Here is a 16316-nt window from a genome sequence, read left to right on the forward strand (position 1 = left end):
AGTCCAACACCAGTCGTATTAAAGCCGCCCAGTTATATAGTCTGAAGTCTGGGAAAGCCAATCCCCCATTGAGAAAGCCCATACTCAGTTTTTCCCTCGAGATTCGTGGCTTTCCTCCCTTCCAGATGAAGCGAGTCGCTGCTGAATTAAGCATTTTGACGTCCGATTTGCTTAGGAGCAGGGGGAGCATAAGAAGAGGATAGAGCAGGCGAGGGAGTATCACCATTTTGAGGAGGTTGATCCTACCTGAGAGTGACAGGGGTAGCGATCTCCAGCTGTTCATCTGTGCCTGTAGTTTTGCACACATAGGTGCCAGATTATTGGCGTACAATTTGTTAGGGTTAGCGGAGATTTTAATGCCAAGATAAGTGATATCATGTTTAGCCACTGAGAATGGGAAGTCCCCATCAGTGCTAGCATTCCTAAGAAGCCATAGGATCTCCGATTTATGCATATTAATTTTATAGCCGGATAGCAATCCGAAATCAGTGAGAGTCTCCAGAATACGCGGTATATGTGTGCGCGGATTTTGGACAAACAGGAGCATATCATCCGCGTATAATGCCAGATGTTGAGGGTGTCCTGCCAAATCTATGCCAGGGAAAATCTGTTTTAGCTTAATAGCCAATGGTTCGAGGGCAACATTAAAGAGGAGGGGTGATAAGGGGCAGCCCTGTCGGGTTCCCCTATGTAAGTAAATGTTCTCTGAGAATATATTATTGACTAGTATATTAGCAAAGGGGGCTCGATACAGATTTTTAATAAAAGTCAAAAATGGGCCAGAGAAGTGAGCCTTGGCCATGGTGTAAAAGAGGTGGTCCCACTCCACTCGGTCAAAGGCCTTCTCTGCGTCGAGTGACAGCAGGAAGGCCTCCGTGTCATTTTTCCCCTCACCTCCTCCCCTCACGGTCCAAAAGTGCTGGATGACCTGCAGGACCCTGCGAACATTAACCACTGACGATCTCGCGTACATGAATCCCGTTTGGTCCATGTGTATAATGTCAGGCAGTATAAATTTTAGTCTTTCTGCCAATAATTTAGTTAATATCTTGTAGTCCGAGTTCAGTAGTGAAATCGGACGGTAGGATTCTGGTAATACGGTGTCTTTCCCTGGCTTAGGTATTAGGGTGATATATGCCGCCGAGAACTCTGATATCGGGGCTCTCTCCCCCTCGAAGTAAGTGGCATACAAGTTTGCCAATGTCGTGGAAACCTGTTCCTTCAGGAGCCGATAAAATTCTATCGGTAATCCGTCCGGGCCTGAGGCTTTACCCAGTGACATGGACATGATCGTCCTCTGAATCTCTGGCTTGTTTTTTTATAATAAAAGCCTCAGCCTAAGCTCACCTGTTCTCTTTGTACAAACTTCTGTCTGTAAGATAAAATGTTATGTTAAGCTTGCATTGGGTAAATCATTGTTGACAAAATAAAAGGTGTATAGAGTTTATATTGTACACATTTATGATGGTTAAATTGCCACAAATTCAGTACCTGAGAATTCTGCTAAATGCTTTTGATTTTCGGATGCCTTTTCTGCTGCATTGGGTGATTTTATCAAGGCTGCTATAAGAGACTCTATTAAGTATAAGTAACCTCAAATTCTATCCTAACCAGAATCTAATAATGTCTTTCCTGTATCTGAGGCTAAGTCAATTTAATGGTTTAGTTTTGCCAAGTATGAGAAGCAGCTTGTTATACCTGATTAAATAGTTTTTACTGTTTCCAATGTTATACATGTTCAGTTTTAAAGGTTCCTTACATATTATTTTGATTAAGCAGTACTGTTTCTGTTACCCATTTTCATGATCATTTATTTAATTTTCATAATGATGCCCTTGTGGTCTTGAGCTGTGTGTTACATAAGATGTACACTTTTAAACCTGAGTTATTTTACAATTTGTCCCTATAGTTATTCAGTACTGCAGTCTAAGTACTAACGGACACAAGGCAGAACTAGCTATTTGCAAGCTGTATACTATTCATTGTGTGATAGTATAATGTTTTTAGCACAATTACAAACATATAAAATGTCTTTCAGCTGATTGTTGGTTGAAACTTTGTTCTTTTTTTTTTTTCCAAAGCTATTGTTAAAGTCTGACAGTATTTATTATTATCTTTGTTTCTGTGCATTTATCACTCTGTTCAAGTGCTACATTCTTGGCTTCAGTTTACACCCATGCTTCTTTAACCTCACCTGTGACCTTTGTCAGGTTGCTGTTCGAAATTTGTATAATTTCTTCATTCCATATTTCAAGTTTGATGTACGCCAGTCAGCTTCTGCTGGGTTTGGCTTTAAAGTATTATCCTCTTTATAAGGTGGACATTCTCAATCAGCTTCAACAAAGTTTGATTGCAGTTTTGTCTCATTATACTATATATATTTTTGCAGTGATTTCTTGCATTTCTGTTTGTGTTTTTTCTTTCCCACCCTTAAATTTATATTGCTTTTTATTCTCATTGGTAGGCATTACTACCAGGGAGGGTCAAACTACTAACTAGAATTTTTCTCCCAAAATATAGTCATTTCTATATCTTGAACCATATCCCTGGGCAATACCTACCAGGTTCCCTCCCATTTTTTTCCTAGACCTGATTGGCTGGACATTTCTAGGGGGATACTGTCTTAGAGTCACCTATACAGGTAACTATAGGATTGTACAGTTTTGTCCAAGCCCCTTTGGGGAGGGGTTCTCACTGGTAGGCATTACTCAGGGATATGGGTCACAATATAGAAATTACTATATTTTGGGTGAAAATTTCTATTTTTTTTATAGTAACACATTACAGCATAGGTGAATCTTTTAAACACAATATAATAGCGCAATCTTGGATCCCCTGTCTATGTTGTAAGTTATACAATACCCGCAAGAGATGTCACTATCATCTAAGCACTTCTGTTGTATTTTTACAATACATCTTTTTTTTTTTTTTTTTTAAAAAAGGTTTTGCTTAGTCCTCACACTCTTTTTAGTGTCATGAACACAGTAATTTGGCTCCTGTTTTTGCCCCTTCTACTTATTACATTTTTTTGTATGGTGATCAACAACTGTAACAAACATCCATTCAGTGTTTGAATTAATGGTTCCAGTGTATTAACCCCAAACCTTCTTGTCTGGAGAGCTGTAATTTATTTTATCTGAATAATCTATGTAATCTGTCTTTGGGCACCACATTGTATGATGAGTAGGTTTATGATCCTCCTAGTTCTGTAAATAGAACTTCACAGTTATTCCTGAGAATTGAACAATGTATGAATGCATATATGTGATAAATCTGTAGTCATAATAAATAGTTGACACCAAAAGCCTCAGGGTATTGTGCAGCTAGCATTGCACCCTACAACAAATATACTGAAAATATTGTTAGGGTTCTCTGTTGCAAAGACATCTATAATGTGTTTCCCCGCCCCTGATGCTTTGCTGTCATGCATTTGTCTGGAGAACTATATGGCAGTAGTTTCGTAGGAATGCTTATGAGAAATAGATGACAGCAGATTTTTGCATAATGTATAACATTGTTAAAACCATTCTTTCAAAACTGCTGCAGTATAGTACCCCAGACACATGCACACTCCTGAGCCTACCTATCCACTTTTTAACAAAGGATACAAGAGAACAAACATCTGTGAGCTGAAAATGTTTTTTTTTTAATTGTACACTCAATACAACTAGATCATGAAAGAAATAGGTGAGGCTTCATCTTTGTAAAAGTACCTTCTCATTTAGACTATGATGTTCTAAAACCCTGAAATTCTGTCTGAAAAGGAGTCTCTGATGCAGTAATGAGAGCAAACATACACATGCATAGTGAGCCTTTATTGTATGTATATATATATGATATGCTCATTCGTAAATACAGATTTTAGCCTTTTGAATTTTAACTGCCATAATGAAAGCTCATTTTATTTTAACCATGAAATTCCATAAAAAACAATTTATGCTTACCTGATAAATTTATTTCTCTTGTGGTGTATCCAGTCCACGGTTCATCCATTACTTGTGGCATATTCTCCTTCCCAACAGGAAGCTGCAAGAGGATCACCCACAGCAGAGCTGTCTATATAGCTCCTCCCCTAACTGCCACTACCAGTCATTCGACCGAAGACAAGCAAGAGAATGGAGAAACTATAGGGTGCAGTGGTGACTGTAGTTTAAAAATAAAAAACACCTGCCTTAAAATGACAGGGCGGGCCGTGGACTGGATACACCACAAGAGAAATAAATTTATCAGGTAAGCATAAATTTTGTTTTCTCTTGTAAGGTGTATCCAGTCCACGGATCATCCATTACTTGTGGGATACCAATACCAAAGCTATAGGACACGGATGAAGGGAGGGACAAGGCAGGCGCTTAAACGGAAGGCACCACTGCCTGCAAGACCTTTCTCCCAAAAATAGCCTCCAAAGAAGCAAAAGTATCAAATTTATAGAATTTTGAAAAAGTATGAAGCGAAGACCAAGTCACCGCCTTACAAATCTGTTCAACAGAAGCCTCATTTTTAAAAGCCCACGTGGAAGCTACCGCTCTAGTAGAATGAGCTGTAATCCTTTCAGGAGGCTGCTGGCCAGCAGTCTCATAAGCTAAGTGTATTATACTCCTTAGCCAAAAAGAAAGAGAGGTTGCCGAAGCCTTTTGGCCTCTCCTCTATCCAGAGTAGACAACAAACAATGCAGATGTTTGACGAAAATCTTCAGTAGCTTGTAAATAAAACTTTAAAGCACGAACCACGTCAAGATTGTGTAAAAGACGTTCCTGCTTTGAAGAAGGATTAGGACACAGTGACGGTACAACAATCTCCTGATTGACATTTTTATTAGATACCACCTTAGGTAAAAAACCAGGTTTGGTACGTAACACTACCTTATCTGCATGAAAAATGAGATAAGGAGAATCACATTGTAAAGCAGATAACTCCGAAACTCTTCGAGCCGAGGAGATAGCTACTAAAAACAGAACCTTCCAGGATAAAAGCTTAATATCTATGGAATGCAAAGGTTCAAACGGAACCCCTTGAAGAACCTTAAGAACTAAATTTAAACTCCAAGGCGGAGCAACAGGTTTTGATTCTGACTAAAGCCTGACAAAACGCCTGCACGTCTGGAACCTCAGCCAGACGTTTGTGCAAAAGAATAGACAGAGCAGAAATCTGTCCCTTTAAGGAACTAGCTGACAAACCCTTCTCCAATCCTTCTTGGAGAAAAGATAATATCCTAGGAATCCTGACATTACTCCATGAGTAACCCTTGGATTCACACCAATGAAGATATTTACACCATATCTTATGATAGATTTTCCTGGTGACAGGCTTTCGCATCTGTATTAAGGTATCAATGACCGACTCGGAGAAACCACGCTTTGATAAAATCAAGCGTTCAATCTCCAAGCAGACAGCCGCAGAGAAATTAGATTTGGATGGTTGAAAGGACCCTGAAGTAGAAGGTCCTGCCTCAGAGGTAGAGTCCATGGTGGAAAGGATGACATGTCCACCAGATCTGCATACCAAGTCCTGCATGGCCACGCAGGTGCTATCAAAATTACCGATGCTCTCTCCTGTTTGATCTTGGCAATCAGACGAGGGAGCAGAGGAAAAAGTGGAAACACATAAGCCAGGTTGAATAACCAAGGCGCTGCTAGAGCATCTATAAGCGCTGCCTTGGGATCCCTGGACCTGGATCCGTAACAAGGAAGCTTGGCGTTCTGGCGAGATGCCATGAGATCCAGATCTGGTTTGCCCCAACGTTGAATCAACTGTGCAAACACCTCCGGATGGAGCTCCCACTCCCCCGGATGAAAAGTCTGTCGACTTAGAAAATCTGCCTCCCAGTTCTCTACTCCTGGGATATGGATAGCTTATAGATGGCAAGAGTGAATCTCTGCCCATCAAATTATCTTTGAAACCTCCAACATCACTAGGGAACTCCTTGTTCCCCCTTGATGGTTGATGTAAGCTACAGTCGTGATGTTGTCCGACTGAAATCTGATGAACCTCACTGCCGCTAGCTGAGGCCAAGCCTGAAGAGCATTGAATATCGCTCTTAGTTCCAGAATGTTTATTGGAAGGAGTGCCTCCTCCTTAGTCCACGACCCCTGAGCCTTCAGAGAGTTCCAGACTGCACCCCAGCCCAGAAGGCTGGCATCTGTTGTTACTATTGTCCAATCTGGCCTGCGGAAGGTCATACCTTTGGACAGATGGACCCGAGATCGCCACCAGAGAAGAGAATCCCTGATCTCTTGATCCAGATTTAGTAGAGGGGACAAATCTGTGTAATCCCCATTCCACTGACTGAGCATGCAGAGTTGCAGCGGTCTGAGATGTAGGCGGGCAAACGGAACTATGTCCATTGCCGCTACCATTAAGCCGATTACTTCCATACACTGAGCCACCGAAGGGCGAGAAGTATAATAAAGAACACGGCAGAAATTTAGAAGTTTTGACAACCTGTCCTCTGTCAGGTAAATCCTCATTTCTACAGAATCTATCAGAGTTCCCAGGAAGGAAACTCTTGTGAGAGGGGATAGAGAACTCTTTTTTTCGTTCACTTTCCACCCATGAGACCTCAGGAATGCCAGAACAATGTCCGTATGGGACTTGGCAATTTGGAAATTCGACGCCTGTATCAGAATGTCGTCTAAGTAAGGGGCTACTGCTATGCCCCGCGGCCTTAGGACCGCCAGAACTGACCCCAGAACCTTCGTAAAGATTCTTGGTGCCGTAGCTAACCCAAAGGGAAGAGCCACAAACTGGTAATGCCTGTCTAGGAAGGCGAACCTGAGAAACCAATGATGATCTTTGTGTATCGAAATGTGAAGATAAGCATCCTTTAAGTCCACGGTAGTCATGTATTAACCCTCCTGGATCATAGGTAGGATGGTTCGAATAGTCTCCATCTTGAAAGATGGGAGCCTGAGAAATTTGTTTAGGATCTTGAGATCTAAGATTGGTCTGAAGGTTCCCTCTTTCTTGGGAACCACAAAGAGATTTGAATAGAAGCCTTGCCCCTGTTCCTCCTTTGGAACTGGGTGGATCACTCCCATAACTAGGAGGTCTTGAACACAATGTAAGAATGCCTCTCTCTTTATCTGGTCTGCAGATAATTGTGAGAGGTAAAATCTTCCTTTTGGGGAAGAAGCTTTGAAGTCCAGAAGATATCCCTGGAACACAATTTCCAACGCCCAGGGATCCTGGACATCTCTTGCCCAAGCCTGGGCGAAGAGAGAAAGTCTGCCCCCTACTAGATCCGTTACCGGATCGGGGGCTGATCTTTCATGCTGTCTTAGAGGCAGCATCAGGCTTCTTGGCCTGCTTACCTTTGTTCCAGGCCTGGTTAGGTCTCCAGACCGGCTTGGACTGGGCAAAATTTCCTTCTTGTTTAGCATTAGAGGAAGTTGATGCCGCGCTCGTCTTAAAGTTTCGAAAGGCACGAAAATTAGTTTGTTTGGTCCTTAATTTATTAGACCTATCCTGAGGAAGGGCATGACCTTTTCCTCCAGTAATATCAGAAATTATCTCCTTCAGTCCAGGCCCGAATAGGGTCTGCCCCTTGAAGGGAATGTTGAGAAGCTTAGACTTTGAAGTAACGTCAGCTGACCAGGATTTAAGCCATAGCACCCTACGCACCTGAATAGCAAAACCTGAGATCTTAGCCGTTAGTTTGGTTAAATGAACAACGGCGTCAGAAACAAATTAATTGGCTAGCTTAAGCGCTTTAAGCTTGTCAAGTATATCATCCAATGGAGTTTCTACCTGTAAGGCCTCTTCAAGAGACTCAAACCAGAAGGCCGCAGCAGCAGTGACCGGGGCAATGCATGCAAGAGGCTGGAGAATAAAACCTTGTTGAATAAACATTTTCTTAAGGTAACCCTCTAACTTTTTATCCATTGGATCTAGGAAAGCACAACTGTCCACAACGGGGATAGTTGTACGCTTAGCTAGGGTAGAAACTGCTCCCTCCACCTTAGGGACCGTTTGCCATAAGTCCCGTGTAGCGGCATCTATTGGAAACATTTTCTTAAAAATAGGAGGGGGAGAGAACGGTACACCTGGTCTATCCCATTCCTTAGTAATAATTTCTGAAAACCTTTTAGGTATTGGAAAAACATCAGTGTAAACAGGCACTGCATAGTATTTATCCAATCTACACAATTTCTCTTGCACTATAATGGTGTCACAGTCATCCAGAGTAGCTAAAACCTCCCTGAGCAACACGCGGAGGTGTTCAAGCTTAAATTTAAATGTAGACATATCAGAATCAGGTTGAAGCATCTTCCCTGAGTCAGAAAAATCACCCACAGAAAGAAGCTCTCCTGCCTCAGCTTCTGCATATTGTGAGGGGATATCAGACATAGCTACTAAAGCGTCAGAGTGCTCTGTATTTTTTCTTGTCCCAGAGCTGTCTCGCTTTCCTTGTAACCCTGGTAGTTTGGACAATACCGCTATAAGGGTATGATCCATAACTGCCGCCATGTCTTGTAAAGTAAACGCCATTGGCGCGCTAGATGTACTTGGTGCCACTTGAGCGGGAGTCCCTTGAGCGGGAGTCAAAGGTTCTGACACGTGGGGCGAGTTAGTCGGCATAACTTCCCCCTTGTCAGTTTCCTCTGGTGATAAATCTTTTAAAGACAGAATATGATCTTTATAACTTAAAGTAAAATCAGTACATTTGGTACACATTCTAAGAGGGGGTTCCACAATGGCTTCTAAACATAATGAACAAGGAGTTTCCTCTATGTCAGACATGTTTAAACAGACTAGCAATGAGACCAGCAAGCTTGGAAAAAACTTTGATAAATGTAAACAAGCAAAAAATAAAAACAGTACTGTGCCTTTAAGAGAAACAAATTTTGTCAGAAATTGAAAAACAGTGATAAAAATCAGTAAATCTTACGAAATCTTTACAGTGTGTATAATAGACTAACAGAGCATTGCACCCACTTGCAAATGGATGATTAACCCCTTAGTTTCAAAACCGGATCAAAAAAACAATATAAACGTTTTTAAACAGTCACAACAAACTGCCACAGCTCTGCTGTGGCCCTACCTGCCCATATATAACGATTTTGAAAGGCACAAAAACCCCTCAGAGAGGTCCTAAGTGTTCAGGAGACTCCTTCAGGGAAACTGGATGTCTCAAACTGCAAAATCTGATGCGCATTTAGGCGCGAAAATAGGCCCCTCCGACCCTGTATTCAAAGTGAGAGGGCCTAACAAAACTAACCCTTTGCAAAATCTAGCCAGCCATGTGGAAAAAACTGGGCCCCAATAAAGTTTTATCACCAATATGTATAAAAAAAACGTTTAAAACACTTTCCAGCAAACGTTTTATTTTTCAGTAATGTGAGAAAGTAATAAGAATATTACCTTTTACAGCAAGCATGATACAAGTCGTTATTAAATCACTGTAATCAGGCTTACCTTAAATAACTCCGGTATTAACAGCATTTTCTAGCATATTCTTTCTCTAGAAAAATTTAAACTGCACATACCTCATAGCAGGAGACCCTGCACGCCATTCCCCCAGCTGAAGTTATCTCTCTCTTCAGTTATGTGTGAGAACAGCAATGGATCTTAGTTACAACCTGCTAAGATCATCAAAGACCACAGGCAGACTCTTCTTCTATTTTCTGCCTGAGGCTAAAATAGTACAACTCCGGTACCATTTGAAAATAACAAACTTTTGATTGAAGATAAACTAAATTAAAAACACCACATCTCTCTAGCTACTTCCTTACTTGTCGAGAGCTGCAAGAGAATGACTGGGAGTGGCAGTTAGGGGAGGAGCTATATAGACAGCTCTGCTGTGGGTGATCCTCTTGCAGCTTCCTGTTGGGAAGGAGAATATCCGACAAGTAATGGATGATCCGTGGACTGGCTACACCTTACAAGAGAAAGACACACAACTCTTATTTTCTTGCAATATTGCAAAAAGCTTTGTATACATTCATTTTTTTTTTTTATTTTTTTTTAAATAGTGATGTGTTTATTACATTTTGTTCTTACCTAAATACGATGAAAGTTACTTGGTATAGCATTTCATATCCGCTCACTCTGACGTGACGTCAGCTTGACTTGCTAACTGGTGCTCCCTTATTATGTCTATGTAAGTATGCTCTCTGTGAATGTCTGGCTATTATGAGCTGATGGTGTAAAACAAAAACAAAAAAACTAACACTTATCGCTTGCGCACTAACCTAAATCAGCATTAGACCTACAGCGTTAAACTTTTAAGGTATTTGACTGGAAAGGGCTCCAAAGCATATATACATGTTTATATATGTGTTTATATGTGCATATATGTATGAATATACATATATAAAGCAAAAAACAAAGTCCAGCTCCATAGAATAAAATAAAGTCCTTTATTTAATCCATCTTTAAAAACAGCCATTATTACGCTCTTACTTTTAATCTGCTGTACCCCTGTTTTTAAATATGGATTAAATAAAGGACTTTCTTTTATTCTATGGAGCAGGACTTTGTTCGTTTTTGCTTTACATACCAGCTTCCCATTCCATATAGCGGTGGATTGTGCTGGGATCACCCCTGTTTTCAAGGTGTTTAATCCTGCTGTAGGAACCATGTCATAGACGGGCGACAAGCAAAAGGCTGTGATCGGCTAGTAGGTGAGAGAGGTTGTCCGGCAGTATTTGCTGCAAAACCTGTGCGATAGCAACTGCTGGGACACATCCTGCGCTAGTGCAGTGATAAAAGCCTATTAGAAGCTCCCTGTTCAACTGTAGGACACGCTATTTTCTTTGCCTAAGTAATATATTTTACAGCTATTTTGGATGTATCAGAGCAAAAGGGTTGATTGATCCCTAGAATTGGATGCACTAAATTAACTAATTTGACTGAACTTTGGGTGCATTTCCATTTTTTCCCTTTATTTCTATACATATATAAACACATAAATAAATACACGCACATATATATATATATATCTATATATATATATATATATATATATATATATATATATATATATATATATATATATATATATAATTCATTAAAATTATGGGGGGGGAGATAAAAAACTGAAATTAAAATCCTCCATGTCTCAAAATTAAATCAATGTAAATATTTGCATAGGAAATTAGTACATCTAAGCAAGTATCCCCGCTTGCCCCCAGAAATTCTTAATATGCAATGTTTCCAATGCACAAGAGAATTGTGGGTAAGATATGCAAATTAGGTATGCAAATTCTCAGTTTTTTTGCTTCAAAATACTGTTTTAACACAGCGATTCTGGTTTGCTGTCATATTCCTGTTTAAAAGGATCGCTGTGTTAAAACAGAATTTTGAAGCAAAAAAACTGAGAATTTGCATACCTAATTTGCATATCTTACCCACAATTCTCTTGTGCATTGGAAACATTGCATATTAAGAATTTCTGGGGGCAAGCGGGGATACTTGCTTAGATGTACTAATTTCCTATGCAAATATTTACATTGATTTTATATATATATATACATACATACATACAAAAAGAGAAGCGCTCTACCAGGAATGAACAACAGCTCATCAGCTAGTTCTAGTCCACCTGGAAGCAGCCTCTTTTAGACCAGTGTGCTTTTCACAGAGGAAAATTTTCCTGAAGTATATCAGTCTGATCCTGCCAAGTAAGGTCAGTCCAGCCCCAAAATACCAGGCAATTCTCCTCTGAACAAGGAACATGACAACCCCAGACGATCGTTTCGGCCTCCTACGGGCCTCGTCAGTGAGGTGCAGCCACATTCCTCTAAGCACACTGGGCAAGGAGTTCACGTCTGGTTTTCCCCATCACCGATAGGGAGACTTCCCCAGGGTCATATTAATTTGCATACAAAAAGTGAAGCGCTCTACCAGGAGCAAACAACAGCTCATCAGCTAGTTCTTTGGCGATTTACCACCCGGAAGCATCCTCTTTTAGACCAGTGTGCTTTTCACAGAGGAAAACTTTCCTAAAGTATATCAGTCTGATCCCGCCAAGTAAGGTCAGTCCAGCCCCGAAATACCAGGCAATTCTCCTCTGAACAATGAACATGACAACCCCAGACAATCGTTTTGGTCTCCTATGGGCCTCATCGGTGAGGTGCAGCCACATTCCTCTAAGCACACTGGGCAAGGAGTCCATGTCTGTTTTCCCCAGGGTCATATTAATTTGCATAAAAAAAGAGAAGCGCTCTATCGGGAACGAACAACAGCTCATCAGCTAGTTCTTTGGCGATTTACCACCCGGAAGCAGCCTCTTTTAGACCAGTGTGCTTTTCACAGAGGAAAACTTTCCTGAACTATATCAGTCTGATCCCGACAAGTAAGGTCAGTCCAGCCCCGAAATACCAGGCAATTCTCCTCTGAACAAGGAACATGACAACCCCAGACGATTGTTTCGGCCTCCTATGGGCCTCGTCAGTGAGGTGCAGCTACATTCCTCTAAGCACACTGGGCAAGGAGTCCACGTCTGGTTTCCCCCATCACCCATAGGGAGACATCCCCAGGGTCATATTAATTTGCATACAAAAAGAGAAGCGCTCTATCGGGAACGAACAACAGCTCATCAGCTAGTTCTTTGGCGATTTACCACCCGGAAGCAGCCTCTTTTAGACCAGTGTGCTTTTCACAGAGGAAAACTTTCCTGAACTATATCAGTCTGATCCCGCCAAGTAAGGTCAGTCCAGCCCCGAAATACCAGACAATTCTCCTCTGAACAATGAACATGACAACCCCAGACGATCGTTTTGGTCTCCTATGGGCCTCATCGGTGAGGTGCAGCCACATTCCTCTAAGCACACTGGGCAAGGAGTCCACGTCTGTTTTCCCCAGGGTCATATTAATTTGCATAAAAAAAGAGAAGCGCTCTATCGGGAACGAACAACAGCTCATCAGCTAGTTCTTTGGCGATTTACCACCCGGAAGCAGCCTCTTTTAGACCAGTGTGCTTTTCAAAGAGGAAAACTTTCCTGAACTATATCAGTCTGATCCCGCCAAGTAAGGTCAGTCCAGCCCCGAAATACCAGGCAATTTTCCTCTGAACAAGGAACATGACAACCCCAGACGATTGTTTCGGCCTCCTATGGGCCTCGTCAGTGAGGTGCAGCTACATTCCACTAAGCACACTGGGCAAGGAGTCCACGTCTGGTTTCCCCCATCACCCATAGGGAGACATCCCCAGGGTCATATTAATTTGCATACAAAAAGAGAAGCGCTCTATCGGGAACGAACAACAGCTCATCAGCTAGTTATTTGGCGATTTACCACCCGGAAGCAGCCTCTTTTAGACCAGTGTGCTTTTCACAGAGGAAAACTTTCCTGAACTATATCAGTCTGATCCCGCCAAGTAAGGTCAGTCCAGCCCCGAAATACCAGGCAATTCTCCTCTGAACAATGAACATGACAACCCCAGACGATCGTTTTGGTCTCCTATGGGCCTCATCGGTGAGGTGCAGCCACATTCCTCTAAGCACACTGGGCAAGGAGTCCACGTCTGTTTTCCCCAAGGTCATATTAATTTGCATAAAAAAAGAGAAGCGCTCTATCGGGAACGAACAACAGCTCATCAGCTAGTTCTTTGGCGATTTACCACCCGGAAGCAGCCTCTTTTAGACCAGTGTGCTTTTCACAGAGGAAAACTTTCCTGAACTATATCAGTCTGATCCCTCCAAGTAAGGTCAGTCCAGCCCCGAAATACCAGGCAATTCTCCTCTGAACAAGGAACATGACAACCCCAGATGATCGTTTTGGTCTCCTATGGGCCTCATCGGTGAGGTGCAGCCATATTCCTCTAAGCACACTGGGCAAGGAGTCCACGTCTGTTTTCCCCAGGGTCATATTAATTTGCATAAAAAAAGAGAAGCGCTCTATCGGGAACAAACAACAGCTCATCAGCTAGTTCTTTGGCGATTTACCACCCGGAAGCAGCCTCTTTTAGACCAGTGTGCTTTTCACAGAGGAAAACTTTCATGAACTATATCAGTCTGATCCCGCCAAGTAAGGTCAGTCCAGCCCCGAAATACCAGGCAATTCTCCTCTGAACAAGGAACATGACAACCCCAGACGATTGTTTCGGCCTTCTATGGGCCTCGTCAGTGAGGTGCAGCTACATTCCTCTAAGCACACTGGGCAAGGAGTCCACGTCTGGTTTCCCCCATCACCCATAGAGAGACATCCCCAGGGTCTATTAATTTGCGTACAAAAAAAGAAGCGCTCTACCAGGAACAAACAACAGCTCATCAGCTAGTTCTTTGACGATTTACCACCCAGAAGCAGCCTCTTTTAGACCAGTGTGCTTTTCACAGAGGAAAACTTTCCTGAAGTATATCTGTCTGATCCCGCCAAGTAAGGTCAGTCCAGCCCCGAAATACCAGGCAATTCTCCTCTGGACAAGGAACATGACAACCCCAGATGATCGTTTTGGCCTCCTTTGGGCCTCGTCAGTGAGGTGCAGCCACATTCCTCTAAGTACACTGGGCAAGGAGTCCATGTCTGGTTTCCCCCATCACCCATAGGGAGACTTCCCCAGGGTCATATTAATTTGCATACAAAAAGAGAAGCGCTCTACCAGGAACGAACAACAGCTCATCAGCTATTTCTTTGGCGATTTACCACCCGGAAGCAGCCTGTTTTAGACCAGTGTGCTTTTCACAGAGGAAAACTTTCCTAAATTATATCAGTCTGATCCCGCCAAGTAAGGTCAGTCCAGCCCCGAAATACCAGGCAATTCTCCTCTGAACAAGGAACATGACAACCCCAGACGATCGTTTCGACCTCCTATGGGCCTCCTCAGTGAGGTGCAGCCACATTCCTCTAAGCACACTGGGCAAGGAGTCCACGTCTGGTTTCCCCCATCACCCATAGGGAGACTTCCCCAGGGTCATATTAATTTGCATACAAAAAGAGAAGTGCTCTACCAGGAACGAACAAGGAACATGACAACCCCAGACGATCGTTTCGGCCTCCTATGGGCCTCCTCTGTGAAAAGCACACTAGTCTAAAAGAGGCTGCTTCCGGGTGGTAAATCACCATATAACTAGCTGATGAGCTGTTGTTCGTTCCTGATAGAGCGCTTCTCTCTTTGTATGCAAATTAATATGACTCTGGGAAAGTCTCCCTATGGGTGATGGGGGAAACCAGACGTGAACTCCTTGCCCAGTGTGCTTAGAGGAATGTGGCTGCACCTTACTGACGAGGCCCAAATGATCGTCTGGGGTTGTCATGTTCCTTGTTCAGAGGAGAATTGCCTGGTATTTCGGGGCTGGACTGACCTTACTTGGCGGGATCAGACTGATATACTTCAGGGAAGTTTTCCTCTGTAAAAAGCACACTGGTCTAAAAGAGGCTTCTTCCGGGTGGTAAATCGCCATAGAACTAGCTGATGAGCTGTGGTTCTTCCTGGTAGAGCGCTTCTCTCTTCGTCTGCAAATATATATATGTATATATATATCTCTTTCCAGTCAAATAATTTGTCATGTACCATATACCTTTTAACCCTTATAGCACACCTTTTGTAATCTAGCCCTATATGTTTAAACTGTTAAGAATGATTTAATTACATTTTGTTCTGTGGCTGTCTGAAGCACAAGAACGTCAAATAATTATTTACAGGTAAAATACAGAGAATGCCTTTGCCTACTTAGCTGCATATAATGATGACATCAAGTTCTGGTTAAGTTAATTAACAGAATAGGATAGAATATATATATTTTTTTTTTAACTGAGATATTTATAAAAATATGGAAAGTGCATTATATTGCCCTGTGGGCAATGTTATAGAGAGTCGTCTCATGCATTTTATAAATAGTAACTGTATACTCTAGATCTAGAATGCATCATTAACTTGAAAAAAAAATGTCAATTTGTTTAATAATGTAGAACAATAAGAATTTTAAGCAGTGCCCTGTATAATGCAATTAAGAGGCATATACTATCCTGTGATAGAATATGTTTGTCATGTTTTTAAGACAGTGAATTGATTATTTTACATATTTTACATATATATTTATTTTTGAGATCACAGAAATAAATGTTCTTATTTTTTCCCCTAACTGAAAAGGAATGTATTTTACCCCTTCAGTGCTGAACCTTTTCTGCTGTTTTTAACTGTTTGGCACCTCATTTTTTCATCAGACTTTGCAATACGCTCGCCCTATTCAGCATTGCACCAGCAGCTCACAAGAGCTTACTTAACCCATTGTATGCAAGTCTTCCTACAGCAGTTCAATCATACTGACCATAGCAAAAAGGCAAAAAGAAAAAAAGAAAAACAACATATCTAGAATTTCACAAACTATCATCTAATATTACAGCAGCTGGACTAACACAGGATCATTGTTTTAGAGCGG

This window comes from Bombina bombina, chromosome 5 (genome assembly GCF_027579735.1).
Source record: "Bombina bombina isolate aBomBom1 chromosome 5, aBomBom1.pri, whole genome shotgun sequence".
In the NCBI taxonomy this organism is placed as follows: domain Eukaryota; kingdom Metazoa; phylum Chordata; class Amphibia; order Anura; family Bombinatoridae; genus Bombina; species Bombina bombina.